General features: G+C 41.2%; 1 protein-coding gene and 1 pseudogene across 12 annotated transcripts in view; one reads left to right on the top strand and one right to left on the bottom strand.

Annotated features, from left to right (window-relative positions):
- Nucleotides 1–274: 274 nt before the first annotated feature.
- The window catches only part of LOC129557506 (spermatogenesis-associated protein 31E1-like), a 171,878-nt gene continuing 146,256 nt past the window's right edge, over nt 275–25,896 (top strand). For 3 of the 12 annotated variants that reach the window (XM_088837851.1, XM_088837846.1, XM_088837845.1), the window contains exon 1: nt 11,321–11,456. The gene's annotated coding sequence lies outside the window, so the exon portion shown is untranslated. Of the gene's footprint in view, nt 412–11,064; nt 11,198–11,316; nt 11,457–13,230; nt 13,342–25,896 lie in introns of those variants that run through there. The other 9 variants (XM_088837859.1, XM_088837858.1, XM_088837854.1 and 6 more) reach the window with 7 other exon arrangements.
- LOC129557507 (acidic leucine-rich nuclear phosphoprotein 32 family member D-like) lies at nt 9,290–10,068 on the bottom strand (annotated as a pseudogene).

Below are 25,896 nucleotides of genomic sequence, written 5' to 3'. Positions count from 1 at the left end.
GCGTTCTAGGCTTGGGTGATGAGAGTCGCTGCACTGTCTCAGCAGGGAAGGGAGGGAGAGCTTTGCAAAGGGGACTGAGAGCATTTAAGAAAAGCTTCCAGAGCTTGGGACGACTCCGCCGGAGCAGGACAAGGCCAGCCATCAGCCTCGGCGCGAGGTACAGAACAACGAAACCTGCGGACCGGTATCCAGAAGCCGGGCGCTCGGCCGAGCGTGTGCAGTGCGCCTGCGCCGCACGTGCGCGCGTACGGGCGCGCCCCCCGCCCGGCCGCGCGCCCCGGCGATCGCGATAGCTCGCAGTCGCTCCGAGGCGCGCGCCGGCGCTCATCGCCGGCTCCGTTTACCTGAGGGACCCGCGGCCGCCCCCGCCCGGCGCCGCAGCCCCCCGGGAGCCCGGCCCCGAGGTGTGAGGTGAGTCCCGGGTCGTGGAGGCCCCCTCCCGTCCGGCGCAGCGGGAAAAGGAGTCGGGAGTGGGGACTGAGGAGGTGCTGCCGCGGCTGCCCGCTCCTCGGTCTGACCCTGTGCGGAAGAGCCACCCGCAGCCGCGGCACCTCCTCGTCAGGGAGCGTTATTCTCGTCGCCGCCGAAACAAAAGCCTGGGGCTCCGCGCCGTGGACGGGTGTCTCTGGGCTTTTTCGGGGTGGGCGGCGGGCCGGCGGGGCGCGGGGGAGCCCGAGTTTGGGGCTGGGCGCTGAGGCGGACCGTTGCCCGCGGACTGGATTAACCCTCTCGGGCCGGAGCTCGCGCCGAGCAACCTGTTGGGAGTGTGGCCCGCGCTCCCTCCGCGCCGCGCTCCCTCCGCCAGCCCCGGCGCTCGGTCGGCGCCACGGGGCGTGTGGCGCTCGCGAGCCGCTGGGGGCTGTGGGTGCAGGCCGCGGCCGCTGGCGGGGCGGACCATGCACCGAGGGCGGGGCGCGGGGGGCGTCGCAGCATCTGGACTGCCTCCTGTTTCTAGGCCTGAAAGTTGTCCCCTCTCCTCCCTCCCGTCCGTTTTGCAAAGTCTGCGTATTCCTCCTGGAGGCTTCCCCCTCTGCCCCCTTGGACGCTCCGTGTGTTTGCCCTGGGGTACCGCAGGGGAGGTTCATCCATTGCCTCTGAAATAAGGTGCTGTTAAACATGTCAAGACGTTTTAGCATCTCCTAGAGTTCTTGCCTGGAGAATCCCAGGGATGGGGAAGCCTGGTGGGCTTCCGTCTATGGGGTCACACAGAGTCGGACACGACTGAAGTGACTTAGCAGCAGCAGCAGCAGAGGCCTTTTTCTGAGTTAGGTGCCTTCCTCAATAAGAGAAAAAGGGGTGTTTTTTCTTCTTTTTTTCTTAAAAGAACAAAAGCATGTGCCACTAATTTAGGCAGAGGAGTCAACTTGAAGTTGCAACATATCTAGGAAGGAGGACAAAAGGTCTGGTTTTGGGCCCAGAATAAATGAAATTTTGGATTTTGGTTCCCTTCTGAATGTAGGCAGACAGAGCAGCAGAGCAGATCAGCAGCTATAGAAATAAATGACTGCTCTATAAGGTTGGCCAAACAAGATCTTATTTTATAGAAGTAGTTTGGAGAGACCTGTAATCTTTATTTACGGGAGTTGGGTTACTTGGCAAAGCCAATACCGGAGGAGCAAGGAAACAGAGACTTGACAAGGGGGATGTTACCTCCCTCTTGAGCCTTCTTTTAGCCTTTAGTGGTGTGCTGACAGTCAAGGGATAGAGAAATCCGTAGTTCTGTTATTAAGAACCATTTACTCCTCAAGATGATGCTTTCCATCCGTACTTTTTTTTCCCATCCGTACTTTTAAGCAAATCAATACCATCTTTTTCCTCCAGAAGAAGAAGGAAAATAACAAAAAAGTGTTTGTGTGAAGTACCAAACCACAGCATAGAGATAATAAGATAGGAAAGTGATGTAGAAGCTTAAGTGGGCAGGCTTGCAAGGATAGAGCTGAAAATAAAAGATAATTGAGATGCAATTCTTCTTACAGTGTCGCCTTTTCTTTAGTGAACAGGTTCTTCCTCTACCCCCCTCCCCCCAAATGCTTTGAAACTGTCAGGAAAATAAGGTAATTAGTAAAGCCTACCGTCCTACCTTCTCTTTCCTCCTCCTCCGTTTTTTGTTTTTTTCTCATCCACTAATATTCCCTGCCTCTACATCTCTCCCGAATCTACCAGTGACCTATTAATAGAAGAAGAAAGGACTATAGGTTCTTTCATCCCTTTTTCATCTTAGGTACTGTATTCCTCTGAGCTTTGTTTTGTGCTTTGAACATTGAGGTGGATATTTGTAGAGAGATCCCCAGCCGTGATTGAGGTATTTGAAGTAGGGAGCCTTGTGGGGAAGATCAGCAGTAAAGTGCACGTTCTTTCTTTGTATAGCACAATGCTGTGAGAGCGTCATCACTGGGCACAGAGAGTGGCTTTTAAAGTCCCTCTAAGTCCTCTGTTGCCCACTTGACAGGCAAACAATCTCTCTCTCCAACTTAAGTTTCGTATGTGTTAGTAAAACTATGAGATTTCTTACTGAAAACTTACTCTGAGCATGTTAGTTTGTTGATGTTAGACTGCTGTTGACTTTGTTTTCTTCAGGAGACGGGTGATAGGAAACAGTTCTTCCTGCATCTTTACCTTCTTTCACAGGGAAGAACAGTGTTGGCCTCAAGTGTTTTTTAACCCCTAAATCTCTAGAATTAGAGACGTTTAAAGCTGCAGTTGCCCACAAAAAGAGCAGTAGTGCAAATGAAAAGCAAGACTTTGAAATATGTATGAGAGGAATTGTTCAGTATAGATTTGTGAGAAGAAGGGTCACAGCGTCTTGAGGAAAGAAGTGAAGGTTTTCAATAGTGGCATTTCCAGAAGGTTAGGAATGAATGTTTGAAGAGTAACAACTCCTCTTTGACTGGAAAGCAGTTTTATCTGACTGTTGCATCAGAAATGATGAATCTATCTTTGAGTTACAGTCTTTGAGTATGCTGAGAACTAGCAACAGTTTTGGTGGATCCAAGGAATGCACTGTGAATGAAGTTTAAGAAAAAACAACTAGACTAGTAGGCCTAAAAAAAAAATCCTGGTCCCCAAAGTTTATCTCATTAAACTAATTTTATAGTCAAAACATGCAACCATGCTAAAGGGGGAAAAAATCAGGAGCTTGATATTAGAGCATTTTCTGAACACATTTTAACGGAAAGGGGAAACCAGGCTGGAATTTCAACCTGATTTTTTTCTTTTAAATAAAGTCCAGATTCTGGCCATCTTTCAACTTTCCAGTTTTGTTTTTAGTTTTAAAAGATCTTCTGCTTCTGCTTTCTCTAGTCTTAAAAGTAATGTATAATTTGTAAGATGGACTGGATTTTGAGGCCTACTGTTCATTTTAATTTTGAACTTTAATGTATTTGTTTTTCCTGTATTTTTTTAAGGCCCATCACTCAGCACACTGGAAGATTAGATTATCTTTTGTAATCAGTAGATGACTCAGTTCAGTTCAGTTCAGTTGCTCAGTCGTGTCCGACTTTTTGCGACCCCATGAATCACAGCACTCCAGGCCTCCCTGTCCATCACCAGCTCCCGGAGTTCACTCAAACTCATGTCCATCGAGTCGGTGATGCCATCCAGCCATCTCATTCTCTGTCGTCCCCTTCTCCTCCTGCCCCCAATCCCTCCCAGCATCAGAGTCTTTGCCGGTGAGTCAACTCTTCGCATGAGGTGGCCAAAGTATTGGAGCTTCAGCTTTAGCATCAGTCCTTCCAGTGAACACCCAGGACTGATCTCCTTTAGAATGGACTGGTTGGATCTCCTTGCAGTCCAAGGGACTCTCAAGAGTCTTCTCCAACACCACAGGTCAAAAGCATCAATTCTTCGGCGATGAGCTTTCTTCACAGTCCAACTCTCACATCCATACATGACCCGGGGAAAAACCATAGCCTTGACTAGAGGGACCTTGGTTGGCAAAGTAATGTGTGCTAGACGGACTTTAAAAGTTAGACAAAGTAGCAAAGTGATGCCTTGAGATTCGTAAGAATCTAGGCCCTAAGAAGTAAATATGGAGCTGTATAAACTTTAGCAACCAGAAAACAGTATCCTGAGAATGACTTTATTTTTAAAAAAAATAAGATGTGGAAAACAAAAGGCCAAAACCCACATGAGTTTTAGGAACAGAAATCTAGCACTTTGAGTAGTGATATGCTCTCAGTGTGTACTTTGCTGTCTAACAAGATGATACTTTCCTTGAGAGAAGCAGCTTCGGAGGTAGTGATTGCTAATCCTTATAATGCAGTCTTGGAAAACTCTGAAGGAAGACAAAAGAATATCATCCTGTTCCCACTGTAGCCAGTGTGTCTGAGGCAACCTTTAATTTCTGAATTGGAAACGCAAAATGTTACTACATTTATAGTGTGTCAAGATAAGTAAATCTAAGTTGAGAAAGATGGAAGGAATCACTTTCTGTACAGGAAGTGTGAATTGGAATAGCACTGCTAACATCTTTTGTTGCAGGGCCTTGCTGACAAGCCCCCAGGGCCCACTTTTGTCGTTGTCTCTTCTGGGATTCTTTCTTTCTTCTTTCCTCTTCACAGTTGCCATCTCCTGCTTTTGCCACCTGAGTTCTTTGGGTCTGGCTTTGTAGCCAGCCTCTGAAGACAGTCTTCCAAGATTGCATCCCCTTTATTGCTGTTCTTCAGGACACTCACCTTAATTTAGGGGCTTTTACTTTTTATCATCAAAAGAGAACTGGTAAGTTGGGGAATATCAGATTCCTGATGTTACACATTGATAAAAATTAAAGTGTAGGGTTAAGCGTACCTCGTCCTTTTTGTTTTCTGATGAAATAATCATCAGGTCACTTAATCTGAAATTAGTTTTCGCATATATCTTATATTGCTCTGTAAAGAAGTGAATGTCTCTCTTCTCAGGGTTAGGGCATGGAAAACTGTTTGCAGACCCCTCATTTTCTACTGGTCCTTGGCGCCTGAGACTGTTCCCTCCAGTTAATCCAGCAATTCCCATTATTCAGCTGAGATTGTGCATATTTCTATGGTAAAACATATAATGTCAAAAAGAATGCAAAAAATCTTTTAACCTTTATGTAATCAGTTGCTGTATTTTATCAGTATTTCTTGGTTTCCTCAATCTTCTGTGTCCTGCTCTCTGAAACTTACAGCTTCTTCAAGGATGGTTCTCGTAGGAAAAAGGATTGTTGCTATCCATGCTCACGTGATCCTGATGAGAATCATTTATTTCATTATATTATTGAAAAACAATTGAGACTATGTATCAACTTTTTTTTTAACTGTGCATAATATTTGGTTGAGCTGAGAGGTGATCTGAATTTTTTTCAGTATTGAAAATCAATTTTTGACCCATTCTAAGTTTACCATCATTTTTTTTTTTTTTTTTTTTGCTTTTCTTGCTGCCTGTAATAGGGCATTTTTGTGTCCCTTGGCTTCTTACTTAATCAACAGTCAGTAAACATTGATTCAAGTAGTAGTATTGTCAGCACACTTTTATAGATTTAGCAGACTTAATTTTCCCATACACAAATAACATGGGACAGATTTTAGAATAACATTTCAGCATTTATAATACTTTACTACTTTTTCGTTTTCTTTTTGTTTTTTGACAACGCTGTGCAGCTTGTGGGGCCTTAATTCTCTGATCAGGGATCAAACTCGAGCCCTCTGAAGGAGAAGTGTGGAGTCCTAATCACCGGATTGCCAGGGAAGTCCCTATAATATTGTATTTTTAAGCAGTTCAGGTAGTTTTATTCTGTTTCATGTATGTATATTTTTGACAAAAGTGCGAGACTGTATGCTGTTTTGTAAACCATTTATAATTTTATTTTTCACTTATTGTATTGTTACTGTCTTTTCAAGTCAGCATATACAGATCCTGCTCGTCATTTTTAGGGAGTGTGTTATGTGTTGGTTGTGCCGTAGTTTAACCAGTTCCTCATTGGTGGACTTTCGGATTGTCTCTGGGTTTTTATTTTATAAACAATGTTGTACTAACCTTTCAGTTATACATCATGTGTACTTGTGTTTACTTTCTTAGAATAAATTGTAGAATAGGTCTGCTGAATCAAATTATATACATTTTAAGAGCTTTTGATGTCCATAGCTATTTTTTTGAAATACCCACTAGTTTGCTTTTCCTCCAGTAGTATTTGAAAATGGAGACTTTCCTGGCGGTCTAGTGGTTAGACACTTCACTGCCCTGGCCCTGGTTCAGTCCTTGTTTGGGGAACTAAGATTCTGCAAGCTGTGTGGGACAGCCAAAAAAAAAAAAACAAACAAACAAAATGTATTTCCCAGTGTTGGAATGTTGAATATATTGTTTTTTCTGCACCCTCTCCTGTACTGTGTTCTGTTATTCTTACTTTGCTCATCTGATTGGCAAAAGTGTTATATATCATGTTTGTAGGTTTTTATAAGTTGAATATCTTTTCATATGTTTGTTGGCCATTTGTATTTCTTTTGTAAATTTATGTCCTTTTTACCTTTTTCTATTAAAGTAGTATTCTTTATCTGCTTTTTTAAAAATTCATTTTATATGTTACTTTTGCAAAGCACATAATTATGTGCCAATATCCTGTACTGTGTTAAATTATTCTATTTTAGGATAGCATTTCTCAAAATATGACTTATAGATCACTTGTAACAGTACCGAGATAATCGTTAGAATGCATGTATATCATTCATTTTCCGAGGTTCGGATTTCTTAGACCTAGGGGGTTTCAGTGAATCTGCTGCACATTAAAATTAGGGAACCTCTGATTTGGAAGAAATATAAATTCCTTAAAATTTTTACTGTTCCTATTTTTCTTCTTGTCTCATGGCATTCTACTGTTTTTTCTTACTTATCTTAATAATCATAAACTACAGTCTTAATGTACTAAGGTTTTATCCTCCCCCAGTCTAACAATAGTTTTACAAAAATATTTTGATATATGGAAATTTGAATGTTAAAGTCCATAAAGGAACGCACTTTTGTAAGTCTGTGAGAAGCATTGTTTGTAAATGAGGCAAAAGGAATAACAGAGAAAAACAAGTAAAATAGAGTAGACAGAAGTATAAGGGGGTTTCTCATCTAGTTTAAAAAAACTCAGTATCGCTTTGTTTCTTCCTCATGTTTTGTATGGTAATCTTCTTTGAACCGTAAATTTGGAACCGATACTGCTTGAAAAATAGTCTAAGTGAAATTTTTGAAATTCTCATTGTTATATACATATTCAGTAGGGAGCAGTGTTCCCTTTAATTTTTTTTTTTTTTAAGTTGCAAGCAGATGAACATGCTGCATACGCAGCAAACTACAGAAATGGAACTTCTATGGCTGTTTTGATACTGTAGCCAAATAAAGCTTTCAGGGCTTATTTGACACATTTAATGATATGCATAATTGTTACCATGCTGCATGATAATTAAGCTTAAATATACATGACTGTGTTTAATATCACTTTTCCATAGCCAGACATCACATTTCTGGGCCCAGCTTGAAGGAGGAAAAAATATGGCAGGCCAAGAAGCTTTAACAAATATTTCTGATTTAGAGATTTCCGTATTAGAGAGATTAGACATTTGGGGCAGAGGTTGCTTGTAACTTTGGTGTTCCTAATTCCTAAGGTTGTAGACTTTTCCTTTTCCCTTCTTCTACTAAGACCATATGCTTGAGGGAAAAATTGGGAAGATTCAGCTATGGCTTTACTTTCTCCAAATAGTTTTTTCTGCCCAGTAATTAAAGCTTGGGATGCAGAGGTCCCTGCCATTGGTAGTGCACAAAGGACAGTATCTTTCTCTGCTTTAGCCAAGCCAGTTCAGGTTTTCAAGGTCTAAGCTGTCACGGGCCCTCATATCTATTTGAGTTGTCCTGTTAACCTGGGCCTCTGAGAATTTCTGAACCTGACTTTCTCATGTTTTCCCAACCGAGGGTGTGTACTTCAAACAGAAATATTTGCCATCTGTGACACGAAAATAAAGTAAAAGCAGACTTAACATCATTACAAAACCAAATGGAAGTATGATCGTTTGAGAATATGCTTTTTTCCTACCAGTGCTGCCTTCCACTCTACCTACTCTTCCAGCCCCCAAAGAGATGCATATTTTTGTCCCTAGAAAAAAAGTGAAAGTGAAAGTTGCATCCAACTCTCTGGGACCCCATGGACTGTAGCCTGCCGGGCTCCTCTGTCCATGGAATTGTCCAGGCAAGAATACTGGTGTGGGTTGCCACTTCTTCCTCCAGGGAATCTTCCCAACCCAGGGATCAAAGGCATGTCTCCAGCATTGCAGGCGGATTCTTTACCTTCTGAGCCACCAGGGAAGCCCCCAGCAAAGGCAGTGTCGAATCAGACTCTGAAACTTGGTAGAAACTCTTAACTGGAAATCATTCATATCCCACGCTGTAACTTTCTAGGGTTGACTCTTCTCTGCAGCCTGACTGTGTGTAGTGAAGCATTGGTTGGGCAAACGTTTTCTCTATCTATGTACTAAATTTTTGTACTATCTAAAAGGATGAAGCATTGTTGGGAAAATGTCCTGATACTACTTTTAGAACCTTCTGTTTGCCAGTTCAGTATTGGTTGATAGAAGTAAGTCTTTGTATCCGCTGTAATTCAGCAATAAAACGACCTAACGTTTGATGTTGCTTTCCCTTTTATAGAGTACGTTATTTTATAATTTATAAAATATAAAATTACTTTTATAGAGTAATTATTTTCCAATTCACTCATGTGCCATCTTTGATAGGGAGGTGCAGTTTTTAGAAAGGAAAATTCTGAGCTCAGAGAAGTTAAGTGATTCAGGTAGTTGGGAAGAGGCTTGAATCCGTATCTTTTGATTTCTTTATATTTTACACCTTTCACAGATACCATCTGCTGAATCATTTATTTATTTATTTTTAAATGTTAAGATTTTATTTACAAAGCTTCTTTGTTGTACAGAGAGTAAAAATGCTGTCACAATCTTGGTGTAACTGGTAGCTACGGACAGTTGACTCACCAATCACAGCTATCCACACTACTGCAAGTCTTACACAAAAACCTAACAACGCTTACAGTTTTGTTGGGGTGAAGTCCCCAAGCTTGGTGGTGGATTTCCAAGAGGGACTAAATGGAGGAAGGTGGAATGTCACAGGAACTATTCTTTGGCTCTTTGGGTGGGTGGGTGTCCTGGGGTTTGTATCACAGCTACTTTTTTTTTTTTTTTTCCTTAAAAAAAAACACACACACACACACACACAAATCCAGCTGCCAGATCCGTGTCAGCAGTCCAACCAATACTGAACAGTTCTTTTTTTGCAGGTTATTGGGGTCTTATTAATCATCTTCTCCTTCATCATCTGTTTCTCTCTTCCTCTTTTCACCTTTCCCGCTTTCTTTGTCTTCTTCATCCTCATCTTCGTCTTCATCCTCATCTTCATCAACTTCTCCATCATGTCCAAATTCTTCTTCCTCCCCACTGACTTCATCTTCATCCTCCTCCCCTTCTACATCTTCCTCCCCTTCTACATCTTCGTCTTCATCGTCAAACTCTTCTTCCTCACCGTCTTCATCCTCCTCCTTATCCTCATCTTCTCCTTCTTCATCATCCTCTTCTTCATCCACACCATCCACCTCGGCATCTGAATCTGGGGCTTCACGATCCTCTCGGTCATAGCCATCCAGATAGGTCAGCTGGGGCAGGAGCTTGAAGACACTGTCTCCGTAGTCATTCAGGTTAGCAACCTCACAGTTAAACAGATCCAGGCTCTTCAGACAATCCAACTTTTTCAAAGGTTCCAGGGTGCTGATATCTTTCAGTTTATTTCCGCTTAAGTTTAAATGTGTAACATTTGGAAGTTTTTCTGCTAACATATCCAGACCTCCACAGAGTCTGTTGTCACTGAGCTCAAGCTTTTTCAGTGTAGGGTTTGGGAAGATTTTGAAACTGAAATCAAGCCTACATTGATTAAACTGAGGAACTCTAAGTTCACAGATTCAGCTGTTGAGCCCTCAATTTTCCCATGATTTGATTTGCAATGGTCCAGGACAAGTTCTCGAACAGCTGCTGGGGTTGGGTTCCTCAGCTCCAGGTGGATCCTCCTCTTCATGTCCATGTTTCCCTCTCTTCCCCGCTCTTCAAACTTAAGTTTCCGCGGCGGGGGCGGAGGGGGGAGAGGCGTCCCAGCCTGCGCAGCGAGGGCCTTCTGAAGGGGTCTGCTCGAGGCAGAGGCCCCGGGTGGCGGGCGGCGTGCGGGCAGGCGAGCAGAGCCCCTGGAGCCAAGTTACTTGCGGGAGCGGAGAGAAGCCATGGCGGGAAAAGCTGAATCATTTAACGATTAAAACATTTATAATAAAATTTAAATAACTTGTTATTAAGTGTGGCAGCTATTTAAATACAATTTAGGACAACAGCATGCAAGGTTTTCAAAATGGATCGATTATGTCTTGTGACAAATGAAAAGCTACCATTATAGATGGGAAATTAAACTATATGTTATATAAACAACTGAGGGAGGAGATAGTGCCTTTAAATGCTGTTTATGGATTCTCTGGTATGTCTAGAGCAAGAATGATAAGGTAGGAAAACTATGGTATTTTTTTATGAGTTACCCATGTATTTTATCTGTAAGGCAATATTGTATCTCTCGTCAAAGTCTGTGATTGTTGTTGTTGTTAGCCACACGTCCGGCATTTGGAATTTTAGTTCTCCACCAGGGAGTGCCCTGGTGCCCCAGCAGTGGATGTGTACAGTTTTAATCACTGAACCACCAGAAAGTCCCAAAGGCAGTATTTTAAAATTTCTCTTTCTAGTAGCTGAGTGTTAGTGTGTAGAAACGCAACTGGTTTTTGTATACTGATTTTGTATCCTGCAAATTTACTGAGCTAATCACAGTTTTAATATCAAGCCTGTATTATTTCAAGAGGAAATTGCTGATTGCTCCCATTTTTTTTTTTTAAATTATTTTTCAGATATTTCAGTCAAAGGAAAAAATAACTCTTCTCCTAAAACGGAATCTGTTGTTTGGGAATGTGGTTGATCAACTTGACACATTGGCCAAATGGTGCCCGATGTAATAAAATGGAAAGAAGAGGCAAGATGATGTCATTTTCCCATATTGTGAAACCAAAAACAAATGCCTTTCGTGAGACCAAGCTAACGTTCCTCTGACGGTGCAAAGAGTAATTCTGTTTGAAGAACTTAACAGTACGATAGAAGAAGTACTTTCAAGCTGAGACCTGCAGGTGTGTGTACAAAGATCTAAAATACATATTGAGTAGGCCTGATCATCTGAATCTCATTCAGTCGAGAAAGCATGGCTGTGAGTTGGGTTGTCTTGTGTCTGTGGCCCTTGACAATGTTTGTGGGCCATATAGGTGGGCACAGTTTGTTTTCTTTGAGCCTGTTACCTTGAGGATGTGCCACGATTTGCCTTATAACACTGCCTTCATGCCCAATCTTCTGAATCATTATGACCAACAGGCGGCAGCTTTAGCAATGGAGGTAAGACTTCATCTATTATTTGGCATGTCGTAGAAAATTATTCTTGTGTTGCCCTTTTAATCAGTCTAATGAATGTGTTTGATAAACAACAGGAAAAACTAATATGTTATTTTTAACTGCATCTCATACATACAAAAGTTATGTATTTAGGTTCAGACTCTGATAGGTTGAAGATTTCATGTTTGGGGAATGTTACTCATCTTAGTTTTCAGATATTACTCTTTTATGAAGAAATTAGAAAGCTTGAAACTGGGGAAGTAATAGCCTTTGAGACGTTTAAATTGTCCAAGTTATGGTTACATCTTTTCTGCTATTTGATAATAAGACTTTAAAGAGCAGACTATAATAATAATATTCATAATTCACTTAGTAAATATTGAAGGGAACATGATTTTGAAAATGGGTTCTTTGGTTCAGCCTTTAGGCTGGTGGGTTTACAGTATTTACATTGTCTTAAATACTGAAGATGGTATCCTGGTCTTACTATCGTCACATCAATTTAAGAACAGCCACTCCCAAGCAGTGATAAAGGTTTTGTTGTGTGAATTATCTGTTCTTGACCTCTCAGGACTTCATGAAAATCTGTTGCCTTACTTGAATTTTTCTAGTGATGATTCTTTAGGCACTTTTGAATTATTTTACTTTAGAAGCTATGACAAATTAAAGGATATAGTTAATAATAGGTTTAAATAATTTCGTATGTGTTTCAATAATGGTTTTAGAATTGTGGACAAAGATATGTTTACCAGATAGGAATTAAGGGGCAGTAAACTGTGACAATAAGAGGTAAAAGCTTTGGAGTTGTATAACCTGCAGCAGCAGCTACCACTTTCTGTCTGTATTACTTTGGGCGAGTTACTTGAGTTTTCTTACCATTGTCACTTTGCTTGTAAAATAGAGTTAACACTTTGGAAGATACAAAATGAAGCGTTTGTAAAGTACTTGGCACAGTACTTTTGGAGTAAGTTCTCTGAAAGTGATAGCTTTTACCATCTTCCCACATTCTAATATTAATGTAGCTACATAGTACATAGAATTTAAAGTTTTTTTTTTTTTTGGATTTATTTATTTATTTATTTTTATTTTACAATATTATATTGGTTGGTTTTGCCATACATTGACATGAATTCGCCCCAGGTGTACATGAGTTCCCCCTCCTGAACCCCCCTCTCACCTCCCTCCTCCCTTTATCCTCCCTCTGGGTCATCCCCGCACACCAGCCCCGAGTATCCTGTAACATGCATTGACCCTGAACTGTAATTTTAGTCTTTAATCCTTTGTTACAGTGCTTTCAGCAAATTGAATACTACATGTTTTGGAATCTTCATTTTATAGTAAAATTCAAAGGTTTAGTACTTCCAAGTCAACGAACATAAATCTTGGAAAGATTATTATTCGTAGATTTTGAAACGTAGAGGGCAACTTGTATAGTCTAAATACTTGACAATATTGTAGAGGTTGAATAAAATATTTCTCCTCTTCCACTGACTACACAAAGTCTACCTGGTAAGGAGAGATTTGGTATAGACTGTTAGATTGGGTATATGAAAATGGGTGTTGGTTTCATATAGGAATTTGGTTCCAGGCATGGTAGTCCCTGCTGGGTATTAAAACTACGCAGTTCTCTCACCAAAGGAAATGAAGGAGGAATATCTTTGGTTCTGGTATCATTTTAAGTCAGTATAACTCCTTTGGAAAGCAAATAGAGTTGTAAGAAATAAGTCATAAAGATTTATGTCCTGATTTGGGTTTAACTTTTGCCTCTTTCACGTAGTAGCTTTCAGACTTTGAACTTAAGTCACCTGCCATCTCTGTGATCTGGCGAAGGAAATGGCAACCCACTCCAGTAGTCTTGCCTGGAAAATGCCATGGACGGAGGAGCCCGGTAGGCTACAGTCCATGGGGTCGCAAAGAGTCGGACACGACTGAGTCACTTCACTTCACTTCAGCATCTTTGTGAAACTCATTTGTGAAAAGGCACTGATAACAAAAATACTTCGAATGGCTATTAGGATTAAATGAGAGATTTAAGTAGCTAGCACAATGCTTGATGCAGAATAGATGATCCACCAGTGTTACTTCTGTTCCAAATTTCATTTCTAAGTGACCCTAGAGAGAAAGTACGAGAAAGACAATGTATTTGTTTCACATGAATTTGCATCTCTCATTGTGGGCTCCTGGGGCTTTCATAATGGTGGCATGGTGAGCTGTCTGTGTCCTCTCTGGAAACATGCCCATATAGGCTAGACATTTTGTTGGCAGTGAGACTGCATCCTTTTGAATTTCACTCATTCTAGGGAGAGCACCTAGACGAGTAAGAGAAAGCTTTGGTGATAGGAAGTGATGTCGGGGGTAGTTGGCTTGGTTGTCACATCAGGACAGTGATTCCACTGACAGAGTCTCCTGACAGTCTGAGAGTGTAAAGTTTCTGTAATAGCAGAGGATATGGAAATTCAGCCATCAACACAGCACACTTGCAAATGGAAGGAAGGATTCTTAGATCCTTACAAGGACTTGTCTGCTGATGACACCCTTCTGTCTCTGATCCAGGAACTTTGGATCAGCTTGCCAGCTAGTAGTGGGAGCAAATAATTGGAGCAGGTAACCCCGGCACATTCTTGAGTGTTCTTTGTGGGACTGGATGAGTTGAAAGACATTTCCTAGGTATAGCATCGTTCAGCAGACCCAGGCTTCAAGGCTGCCTCAGGTTCATTCCTGTACTGATGTTTGGTGAAATCAAAATGAGTGCTTTGAATGAAATAATATATGGTATTGAGCTCAGGATGCCAGGAGAGAAATTGCAGAATGTGGGTTATTTCACATTTCCTTATTATTGTTCACAGCCAACCAGTTGGGTGTTCTTTCATTGTGTAGAGAGAATTCCTCCTCAATACTTCGATTGAAATTGGAACATGTTCAAATAAATGGGGTGAATGTCCATTTATTAAATTGGAGAAAAGATCCTTGTTAGTATGTTTATTTCTCTTACTTTACAAAACCGCGTTTATACACAAACACACACATTAAATGTTTCGTAAGTTCTTAACTTGATGTCTGTCTTTTCCCCAAGTATTGTGGCTTTTGATAGAAACAAGATTGCTCATTCCTGAGTTTCCCACACCATTTTGAACTGTCAAAATTGCCAAGTACAAGATGCAGTACAGTTGTCTCCAATGTACAACGGACATTGTACAGGAGACAGGAATCAAGACCATCCCCAAGAATAGAAATGCAAAACAGCAAAATGGCGGTCTGAGGAGGCCTTACAAATAGCTGTGAAAAGATGGGAAGCGAAAAGCAAAGGAGTAAAGGAAAGATGGCAAGCCACTCCAGTACTATTGCCTAGAAAATCCCATGGATGGAGGAGCCTGGTAGGCTGCAGTCCATGGGGTCGCTTAGAGTTGGACACGACTGAACGGCTTCACTTTGACTTTTCACTTTCTTGCACTGGAGAAGGAAATGGCAACCCACTCCAGTGTTCTTGCCTCGAGAATCTCAGGGACGGGGAAGCCTGGTGGGCTGCCTTCTGTGGGTTCGCACAGAGTCGGACACGACGGAAGGGACTTAGCAGCGGCAGCACCAACAGAGATCTCTTCAAGAAAATTAGAGACACCAAGGGAACATTTCTTGCAAAGATGGGCTCAATAAAGGACAGAAAGGGTAGGGATCTAACAGAAGCAAAGGATATTAAGAAGAGGTGGCAAGAATACACAGAAGAACTGTACAAAAAAGATCTCCATGACCCAGATAATCCCGATGGTGTGATCACTCACCTAGAGCCAGGAATCCTGGAATGTGAAGTCAAGGGGGGCTTAGGAAGCATCACTACCAGGCTTCAGCAGTACGTGAACTGTGAACTTCCAGATGTTCAAGCTGGTTTTAGACAAGGCAGAGGAACCAGAGATCAGATTGCCAACATCCGTCCACTGGATGATGGAAAAAGCAAGAGAGTTCCAGAAAAACATCTATTTCTGCTTTATTGACTATGCCAAAGCCTTTGACTGTGTGAACCACAATAAACTGTGGAAAATTCTGACATAGACGGGAATACCAGACCACCTGACCTGCCTCTTGAGAAACCTGTGTGCAGGTCAGGGAGCAATAGTTAGAACTGGACATGGAACAACAGACTGGTTCCAAATAGGAAAAGGAGTACGTCAAGGCTGTATATTGTCAGCCTGCTTATTTAACTTCTATGCAGAGTACATCATGAGAAACGCTGGGTTGGAGGAAGCACAAGCTGGAATCAAGATTGCCGGGAGAAATATCAGTAACCTCACATATGCAGATGACACCACCCTTATGGCAGAAAGTGAAGAAGAACTAAAGAGCCTCTTGATGAAAGTGAAAGAGGAGAGTGAAAACGTTGGCTTATAGCTCAGCATTCAGAAAACTAAGACCATGGCAACTGGTCCCGTCATTTCAGGGCAAAAAGATGGGGAGACAGTGGAAACAGTGGCTGACTTTATTCTTCTGGGCTCAGAAATCACTGCAGATGGTGATTGCAGCCATGAAATTAAAAGACGTTTACTCCTTGGAAGGAAGTTATGACCAACCTAGAGAGCATATTAAAAAGCAGAGACATTAATTTGCCAACGAAGGTCCGTCTAGTTAAGGCTGTGGCTTTTCCAGTGGTCATGTATGGATGTGAGAGTTGGACTGTGAAGAAAGCTGAGCGCAGAAGAAGTGATGCTTTTGACCTGTGGTGTTGGAGAAGACTCTTGAGAGTCCCTTGGACTGCAAGGAGATCGAACCAGTCCATCCTAAAGGAGATCAGTCCTGGTTGTTCATTGGACGGACTGATGTTCAAGCTGAAACTCCAATACTTTGGCCACCTGATGCGAAGAGCTGACTCATTGGAAAAGACCCTGATGCTGGGAAAGATTGAGGGCAGGAGGAGAAGGGGACGACAGAGGATGAGATGGTTGGATGACATCCTCAACTTGATGGACACGGATTTGGGTGGACTCTGGGAGTTGGTGATGGACAGGGAGGCCTGGCGTGCTGCGGTTCATGGGGTCACAAAGAGTTGGACACGACTGAGCGACTGAACTGAACTGATATGTCTCTTATAGTTTCTCCTTCTATTTCCCCTCTTCCTTTTTACTTGTAACACACTTGCCCTACAGATTTTCTCAGACTTTATTTTGCTTCCCTGTGGTGTTTTTGACCATGTTCCTCTGTTTTTGTTTTGAAAGAGTACTTCCAAGGCACTGTAATATCTGCTTTTTACTCTATAATTTAACTAGGGGCTTGTTAAATGGTGATATTCTGTTCTTCATTTCTCAGCTAGAATACTTCAAACAGAAACTTTCTCATTTTGATTATTGGACTGTTGAGTTACTCTCATGTGCAGTCTATATAAAAAAGAGTAAATATGCAACTGTTCTCCTTTGTTAGTTTTTAGGGTAACAAATTGATTCACACGAATCTTTCAAAAGCGACTAAAGAGATCTTTCTCCTTTCAGATATCATTGTTCTCCTTTCAAGTGAACTCATGGATTTTTACCATATTTTGTGTGTTTCAGGCCATTGCAGTTGTTGTTTTGTTGTGGCTCAGTCTGCTCTGTTTTTGGTAGTGAGCACCTCTTCAAGATAGCTCCTAAGTGTTTTTGACACTACCCTAGTGGTTTCTGATAGCTTCCTTGCTTTCTGGTATGATCCAACCTTATTTCATAAAATTCTGCCTCAGAACTTGAATTATCACTTTCTTTAGGAAGTGCTGGTTCTATTTTTAGTTGGAGAGAATTTTCATGGATTTTTACAGACTGCTCTCTGGGTGCTATGCTTATTGATACTAGGTTAGTAATTTCCAGGTCTCTTCAAAGAGGGAGCTAGGAAATGCTTTCTTTAAAAAAGACAGTTCAGCATGCGTTTATACTGATAACTTGTAATTAAATAATATTGGAGAGTTTTTATTTAATATTTTAGAATTTTGGTTTCTTCTCATGCCAAAAGCTTATGATATACAGACATTACGTACTTTCAGAATAATATCAGTATCGTTACTGAAAGCCCTGTAAGGTTTCTTTGTATTTCTTATGTCCTTAGGATGTATTTCACCAAGGATGTGCAGTCAGATTACTGTGTTTTAGAGTTAAGTACCCCTCTGTTTGGTTTAACTCAATACACAGTTTAGGTTTGTTTTTCATTTTGAGGAAGGACTTAAAATTGTTTTTGTTTAAATGTATTTTATAATCATGTTTAAAAACTTGATATATGCGACAAGGTACATTCAGAGGAGTCTAGTTTCTGGACTGTGTTTGTGCTTAGTCAGTCATCGTGTCTGACTCTTTGAGACCCAATGGACTGTAGCCCGCCGGGCTCCTCTGTCCATGGGGATTCTCCAGGCAAGAATACTGGAGTGGGTAGGCATGCCCTTCTTCAAGGGATCTTCCCAACTCAGGGAGAGAATTCAGGTCTCCCGAATTTCAGCAAATTATTTACCATCTGAGCCACCAGGGAAGCCCACGAATACTGGAGTGGATAGCCTATCCTTTCTCTAAGGGATCTTCCCGACTGAGGAATTTTCTGCAGGTGGATTCTTTACCAGCTGAATCCTAACCTTATTCTTTCCTTCCCTTGGGGGTAGTTGTTTTTTTAAAGCTTTTTGTTTATCCTTCCATTAAAAATTATAGTAATTATAGAAAATGTCTGTATAATTGAGACTCCCTTGGACTGCACAGAGATCCAACAAGCCCATTCTAAAGGAGATCAGTCCTGGGTGTTCACTGGAAGGACTGATGCTAAAGCTGAAGCTCCAATACTTTGGCCACCTCATGCGAAGAGTTGACTCACTGGCAAAGACTCTGATGCTGGGAGGGATTGGGGGCAGGAGGAGAAGGGGACGACAGAGAATGAGATGCTGGATGGCATCACCTACTTGATGGAGGTGAATTTGAGTGAACTCTGGGAGTTGGTGATGGACAGGGAGGCCTGGTGTGCTGTGATTCATGGGGTCGCAAAGAGTCGGACACGACTGAGCGACTGAACTGAATTGATAGGTATATATTCTTTCACGCTCTTTTGTTATAGTGTCATACTGTTTGTTTTCTCTACCTTGTTTTTTTACTTAGCAATATATCCTGGCTATTTCATAGTAGCACTTATAGATAATGTTCCTCAGAATTTGTTTTTAATTGTGGCAAAATATACATGTTGCACTAGTGGTAGAGAAACTGCCTGCCAATGCAAGAGGTGTGGGTTCGAGCCTAGGGTTGGGGAGACCCCCTGGAGGAGGACGTGGCTTCCCAATCAAGTATTCTTGCCTGGAGAATCCAGTGGAGAGAGGAGTGCGACAGGCTACAATCCACAGTGTTGCAAAGAGTTGGAGATGACCGAAGTGACTTGGCATACATGTACGCAAAATATATATAACCTAAAAGTTACCATTTGAACCTTTTCTTGTTTGTTTTTTTGGCATACCATGCAGCTTGTGGGATCGTAATTCCTCAACCAGGGATTGAACCCAGTTCCCGGCACTGAAAGTTCGGAGTCCTAAGCATGAGACCACCAAGGAATTCCCCCATTCCAGTCATTTTTAAGTGTGCAGTTCAGTGGCGTTAAGTACAGTCACCTTGGTATGTCATTACCACTATCCTTCTTCAGCACTTTTTCAGCTTCTGAAACTGAAACACTATACCTATTAAACAACAATTCCCTGTTCTCCCCTCCCCTCAACCTTTGGCAACCACCATTCTACTTTTTTTCTTTCTCGGAAGTTGACGACACCAGTACCTCATTTAAGTGAAATCATAAAATATTTGTCCTTTTGTGAGCGGCTTATTTCATTTAGCACAATGTCTTCAAGATTCATCCATGTTGTAACAAGTGTCAGAATTTCCTTCCTTTTTAAGGCTGAGTAATGTGTGATTGTATATTTATGCCCAACGTTTAGTTTAATCATTCATTCATCAGACACTTGAGTTCCTTCCACTTTTTGGCTATTATGAATATAGCTGCTATGAATACAGATGTATAAATATTTGTTCCAGTCTTTGCTTTAAGTTTTTTTGGGGTATTCCCAGAAGTGAAATTTGAGGATAGCATGATAATCCTGTTTAATTTTTTGAGGAACCGCTGAACTGTTTTGTATAGCAGCTGGTCCATTTTACATTTTTGCTAGCGATGCACAAGGATTCCAGTATCTCTATATCCTCACCAACACTAGTTACCTTCTGGGTTTTTGTTTTGGAATGATAGCCGTTGTGTTGGATACGTACTTGTCCTCATGTTTTAGTTCAGGCCCAACTGAAGGACATTTGCTTTTGAAAGCAGAACTTGCTATTGGGGTCCTTATTTATCTTTGTAGGGCCAGCGGCTAACATAGTACCTAACACATAATAACTGCTAAATAAATGTTTGAGTGAGTTAATGAACTCTATAAACTGTGAATTCCGGAAGAGGTGGTAGTCAGTCGTGGTTGTGGTTATAGAGGTGTACCTAAGCACATGATCTCGTGGAATTGTAAATAGTTGTGGGTTTGCTGGGGTTAGTAATGGTAGTCCTGACAGGAGTAAGATACCACTTTCCTGTGAACACCAGTGTTTTCGTTTGCCCTTTTTTTTGGAGCGGGGAAAGGTCAAAGAGACTTGAAGCTTTCAACATTATGTATTTACACTTGTCAGGAGTATAGTAAAGGAGTAAAACAAACCAGCTTTCTTATCTCTAGACCTCTCATTCTCTTTCTGCCTAAATAATCTCATCTCCATCTTTGCCTGTCAAATTCTAATGGTTGTACTTGATGTATCCCTCCAGGCTTCTCTGTCCATGGGATTTCCCAGGCAAGAATACTGGAGTGGGTTTGCCATTTCCTCCTCTAGGGAATCTCCCCGACCCAGGGATGGAACCAGCGTCTCCTGCTTGGCGGGTGGGTTCTTTACTACTGAGCCACCGGGGAAGCCAAATTTGATACATTAATTAATAGGGAAAAAATAGGAATAGATAGTAAAATAATATATGTGGTATCATCCTGTTTTTGTTGAAGAAAAGAAGTGTATTCATGTTCATGTAGATTAAGTGATCTGGGAAGATTTTTGTCAAGACCAACAGTGATTGTTCTTGAATTAACACGATTTATTTGTGTTTTCTGTGTTTTTCATTTAATGTGTGTGTTTTCTGACTTTTTTGTAAGAAACACATTGTGTTTTTTAAATAGTAAAATTAGCACAGAAACTTTATTTTTTAAAATCCCAGCTGTCCTTTTTTGTCTAGCTCCCAGTTGCAGTGTCTCAGACCTAGTATTAATTAAATATGTTTTTATCTGGATGACTGAAACCTAAGGAAGAACTTGGTAAATGCCATAAAAAGGCATATAGTGCTGAGAGGATTCAAAAGAGAAAAGGATCAAGTGTGGAAAGGATCAGTTGCAGATTATGTTTGAATTGACCTTGAAAGGCAGGGTTTTGTTTTGTTTTGTTTTTTAAGAGGATACTATAATTTAATACCCCTTTGTACCAGTGATTAACATTTTGTGGATAGGCATTTGAGGAAACGAAATTTCTTTGATTGTATTTATTCTTTAAATTCATGGCTTATATTTTTAGGATACATGCATTATCCAGCAGACTGACTTATCATCTTCTGTTTAGGTTAGTATTAATAAGGTGGTTTTCCCTCAGCAAACAACAGCCTGGTGAAGGGGATTGAAGAGCCTATCGCGTGACAGGGAAATCAGCCAGGAACTAGGAAACTTCTAAATTGAAAAACGTGACAAATACACACGTCGTGTAGAATTAATTGCATTTAGTTATTTCTGACTTTAGGAAAAAGTAAACTTTTAAAATTTTAATTGATTTTCTTGCATTTTAGATCACTTTAGAAGAATGCCTTAAAATGCTTATTTTAAATTAAAGTATTAATTCAGATGAGTTTGGTTTGTAAAGTTTTATCTTTTGAGACAGACTCTAATTCACAACCATTTATGATACTTGAAATGTTAAAAGTTCACTTCCTGAAGAAAAGTCAATGTTATGGGCTGCTTCAGGAGCTCCCCTTTGACTTAAGATAAATATACTCCTGTGATAAAGTCATATTTCTGCAAACTAGCTCACTGAACTAATATTGGGAAGTATTTAATATGCTGTCATAAGACATTAACAAATAAATTTGTAAAAGAAAAGCAAATCTATGGGACTAAAGGTATTTTACAAACGTAGAATTTATATATATATATATATATATAAAGCAATTCTTAAAGTTTTAGACCTTTTCTCTTTAGAATTTTATTCTTACAAAAAAGTTTTTAAAGGTCTTATTTTACATCACTTAAAGTTATTCTAAAATGTTTTTTAAAAATAATTTCTTACTCTAATTTGGATCTAAACTAGAATGAATACCATTTTTGAATTTTCAAGGCCGTTCCACATTTGGTTTCACATTTAGTGAATTTAGTCATAATATTCCCAAACCCAGTAGGATACAGTTTCTAAGGTTATCAGACTCTTTGTAGAGAGACAGAGATTGGCATTCTGATTCTCATGAATCACATTTTGGCCTTTGACTCTGTTGCCCTTTCACACTCCTTGCTAAGCCTGGGCTGTTGCTATGCTTGAAGGCTTGTCAGCCATAAGGTTCCTAGGGTAACGGAAATGGAAATTTCAAAGAAGAAAGAGAATAGGAGCACAAAAGCTTGGTTGATTTGAATTTGAACAAAGAATAGAAGGTTCCCTGTCTTTCACCTTTGTTGAAGAAACCAGAAATTTAATTTTAGAAAGTTATTTTTCAGTTTGTAAACTTCATATACCCTGGTCTTAATTTAGTGAATAAAAGTACTGCAGCTTAGGGGATTACTCAGTAAGAATCTTTTTAAAATTTTATCAGCTGAAGATTCCTTTTTCCTCCTTTATAGAGCTTTGATAGTCTGTGTTCCTTATATCTATTCTCAACTTGGCAGCATGCTGGCTAACTCATTTAATTTTTACTTTGCTGAAGTTAAAAATTGTTAGAGTTATAATCAGGGCAGTTTGCTTCTTTGAAGAATATTAATGCTTTTAGTTTTTACATAACTCTGTTGAGGTATGATTTGAATACAGTTAACTGTACCCATTTAACAGTGTTCGGCTTGAGTTTTGACAGAAGTATATATCTGTGAAACCATCATCACTATCACCTCAGAAGCTTCCTGGGGATCTTCCCTGTGGCTCAGACAGTAAAGAATCTGCCTGCAGTGCAGGAGACCCAGGTTCGATCCCTGGATCGGGAAGATCCTCTGGAGAAGGGAATGGCAATCCACTCCAGTATCGTTGCTTGGAGAATCCCATGGACAGAGCCTAGTGGGCCACAGCCCGTGGGGTCGCAAAGAGTCCGACACGACTGAGCCCCTAACGCTGCTGCACTACAGAAGCTTCCTTGTGCCCATTGTAGCCCACCCCTCTGAGTTGACTCCCTGCTGTAAGCAACCACTGATCTGCTTTCTGTCACTGTGGATTAGTGTTCATTTTCTAGAGTTTTATATGAATGTACATATAGTATCTACTTTTTTATGTCTGGTTTCTTTCACCCAGAGTCGTGATTTAGAGATTAATGCATGTTTTATTTTGCTTTTTGAAAACACCATTCCAGTTGACAGTTGACTTTTTCACTTGGTAGTTGAGCACAGGGAATTGAGCAGGGTTCCTCGTGCCCATCAAATAGGCCTTCTGCAGCTTTACTAATTTGTAACTCTTTCCTAATCTCTTTTTAAGCTGTCATTTCCTAGGTGCTGTATCCTATTTTATATATTCTTACTTGTATATATTGTTGTTGTTCGGTTGCTAAGTTGTGTCCGACTCTTTGCAACCCCATGGACTGCAGCATGCCAGGCTTCCCTGTCCTTCACCATCTCCTGGAATTTGCTGAAACTCATCTCCATTGAGTCTGTGATGCCATCCAGTCATCTCATCCTCTGTCATCTCCTTCTCCTCCTACCCTCAGTCTTTCCCAGCATCAGGGTCTTTTCCAGTGAGTCGGCTCTTCACATCAGGTGGCCAAAGTATTGGAGCTTCAGCTTCAGCATCAGTCCTTGCAGTGAATATTCAGGGTTGATTCCGTTTAGGATTGACTGGACTGGTTTGATCTGCTTAATACATCTATATATGTTAACACCATTTTATCGAGGAGAAGCTGAAATTTAGAGAGGTTACAGAGAACAAACTGCTTAATAAGCTCAAGGGCTCTGGATAAGAATGCCAAGGTTTAACTCTTGGGACTGTCTTTGGAGCTGTGTGATCTTCAGCGAGCTACCTAACTTTCTATGTCTTCTTTTCTTCTCGATTATTATAAAATGGTATGACTGATTATAGTCCCTCCCTTATGGGATTGTTGAGAAGATTAAGTTAGTTGTGTGAAGCACTTACAACAGTGCCCAGCCTGTAGTCAGTGTCCATAAATGCTCGCTGAGACACAGCACAAGATCCTTCTAGCCAGTGAGCGACAGAAGCATAAGCTCAAAGCCTTATCCTCAGTGCAAGCAGCACAAAATAGTGATTTGAGTCAATTTTATAATTCATGATGGGGCTCACAAATGGAGGTTTTACTCACATGGTAACACGTCAATATCAGATTAGTTGGTATTGTATAGTTGAGGACTGAGCAAGTTTGAGGCTGATTTAAGGCATGCATATGCTTGTATGTATGATGTCTGTACACACATCCGCATGTGACTATAATGCATTTTTAAGCTTTGAATTTTTTTATTTTTATTTTATGGTGGCACTGGGTCTTCGTTGCTGTGCACAGCCTTTCTCTAGTTGTGGTTTAGGAGCTTCTCCGATGCAGTGGCTTCTCTTGTTTCAGGGCACAGGCTCTAAAGTGCATAGGCTTCAGTAGTGGTGGAGCGTGGGCTTAATAGTTGCAACTTGCAGGCTCCAGAGCTCGGGCTCATTAGTTGTGGCCCACTGGCTCGGTAGCCCTGTGGCACGTGGGATCTTCCCAGACCAGGGATTGAACTGGTGTCCCTTGCATTGCAAGGTGGATTCTTAACCACTGAACCACCAGGGAATCCCTAAACTTTAAAACAGTTATAGACTCACAGGGAGAAGGCAATGGCACCCCACTCCAGTACTCTTGCCTGGAAAATCCCATGGAAGGAGGAGCCTGGTAGGCTGCAGGCCATGGGGTGGCTAAGAGTCAGTCACGACTGAGTGACTTCACTTTCACTTTTCACTTTCATGCATTGGAGAAGGAAATGGCAGCCCACTGCAGTGTTCTTGCCTGGAGAATCCCAGGGACGGGGGAGCCTGGTGGGCTGCCATCTATGGGGTCGCACAGGGTCGGACACGACTGAAGCTACTTAGCAGCAGCAGCAGCTCAGGAAGTTAAAGTAGTGTAGAAATTCTACATACTGTAGCCAGTTTCACCAGGGGCTGGCGGGGGTGTGTGTCTTGCTATCTTATGTAGCTGGTAGTATCAAAACTGGGACGTTGGACTTCCCTAGTGGTCAAGTGGTTAAGAATCCTCTTGCCAGTACAGGGGACACCAGTTTGATCCCTGATCCAGGAAGATCCCACGTGCCTCGGAAGAGCTAAGCCCATGTACCACAACTACTGAAGCCTCTATGCCCTAGAGCCTGTGTTTGGCAAGAGAAGCCACTGCAATGAGAAGCCTGCACAACGCAGCTAGAGAGTAGCCCCCACTCACTGCAGCTAGAGAAAGCCTGCACTCAGCAATGAAGACCCAGCACAGCCAAATAAATAAATAAAATTTTTTAAAGGCACAAGTGATCTAAAAAGAAGAAAAAGGAAAGTTATCATTGGTATACTCATTAGCCTTTTATCACATTTCACCAGTTTCTACATGTGCTCATTTTCGTGTCTGTATATGCACATGTACATGTATTTTTATTGTCTGTGCATTTTTATCACATGTATAAGTTCATGTAGCCATCACTTTGGTTAAGATATTGTGGAAATTGCCTGGCAGTCCAGTGGTTAGGATACTGTGGTTCCACTGTAGGGGCCGTGAGTTCAGATCCCTGGTTGGGGAACTGAGATCCCATCCCACAAGACCCGCAGTATGGCAAAAAGAAAACAAAACACCAAAACGATATAGAGCTGTTTTTATCACCACATCTTTCTTGTGCTTCCTTTCTCGCTACCACCCTTTCCTATTTCCAGGCAACGACTAATTTGTTCTCTGTCCCTACAATTTTGTCATTTCAAGAATGTTATATAAATAGAATCATACAGGATATAATCTTTTGAGATTGACTTTTTCATTTAGCATAATACCCTTGAGATCCATCCAAGTTGCTTCATGTACCAGTAGTGACTGTTTTTAGTTGCTGAGTGAAAGTGAAAGTGAAGTCGCTCAGTCGTGTCCGACCCTTAGCGACCCCACGGACTGCAGCCTACCAGGCTCCTCCATCCGTGGGATTTTCCAGGCAAGAGTACTGGAGTGGCTTGCCATTGCCTTCTCCGAGTTGCTGAGTACTATTGCGTTATAGAGTACTATTGCGTTATAG

This window comes from Moschus berezovskii, chromosome 7 (assembly GCF_049115385.1).
Source record: "Moschus berezovskii isolate FMDL1 chromosome 7, NW_MosBer_1.0, whole genome shotgun sequence".
Lineage (NCBI taxonomy): Eukaryota > Metazoa > Chordata > Mammalia > Artiodactyla > Moschidae > Moschus > Moschus berezovskii.
Note: the sequence above shows the minus strand (reverse complement) of the source record. Positions and strands in the feature narration are given on the sequence as shown.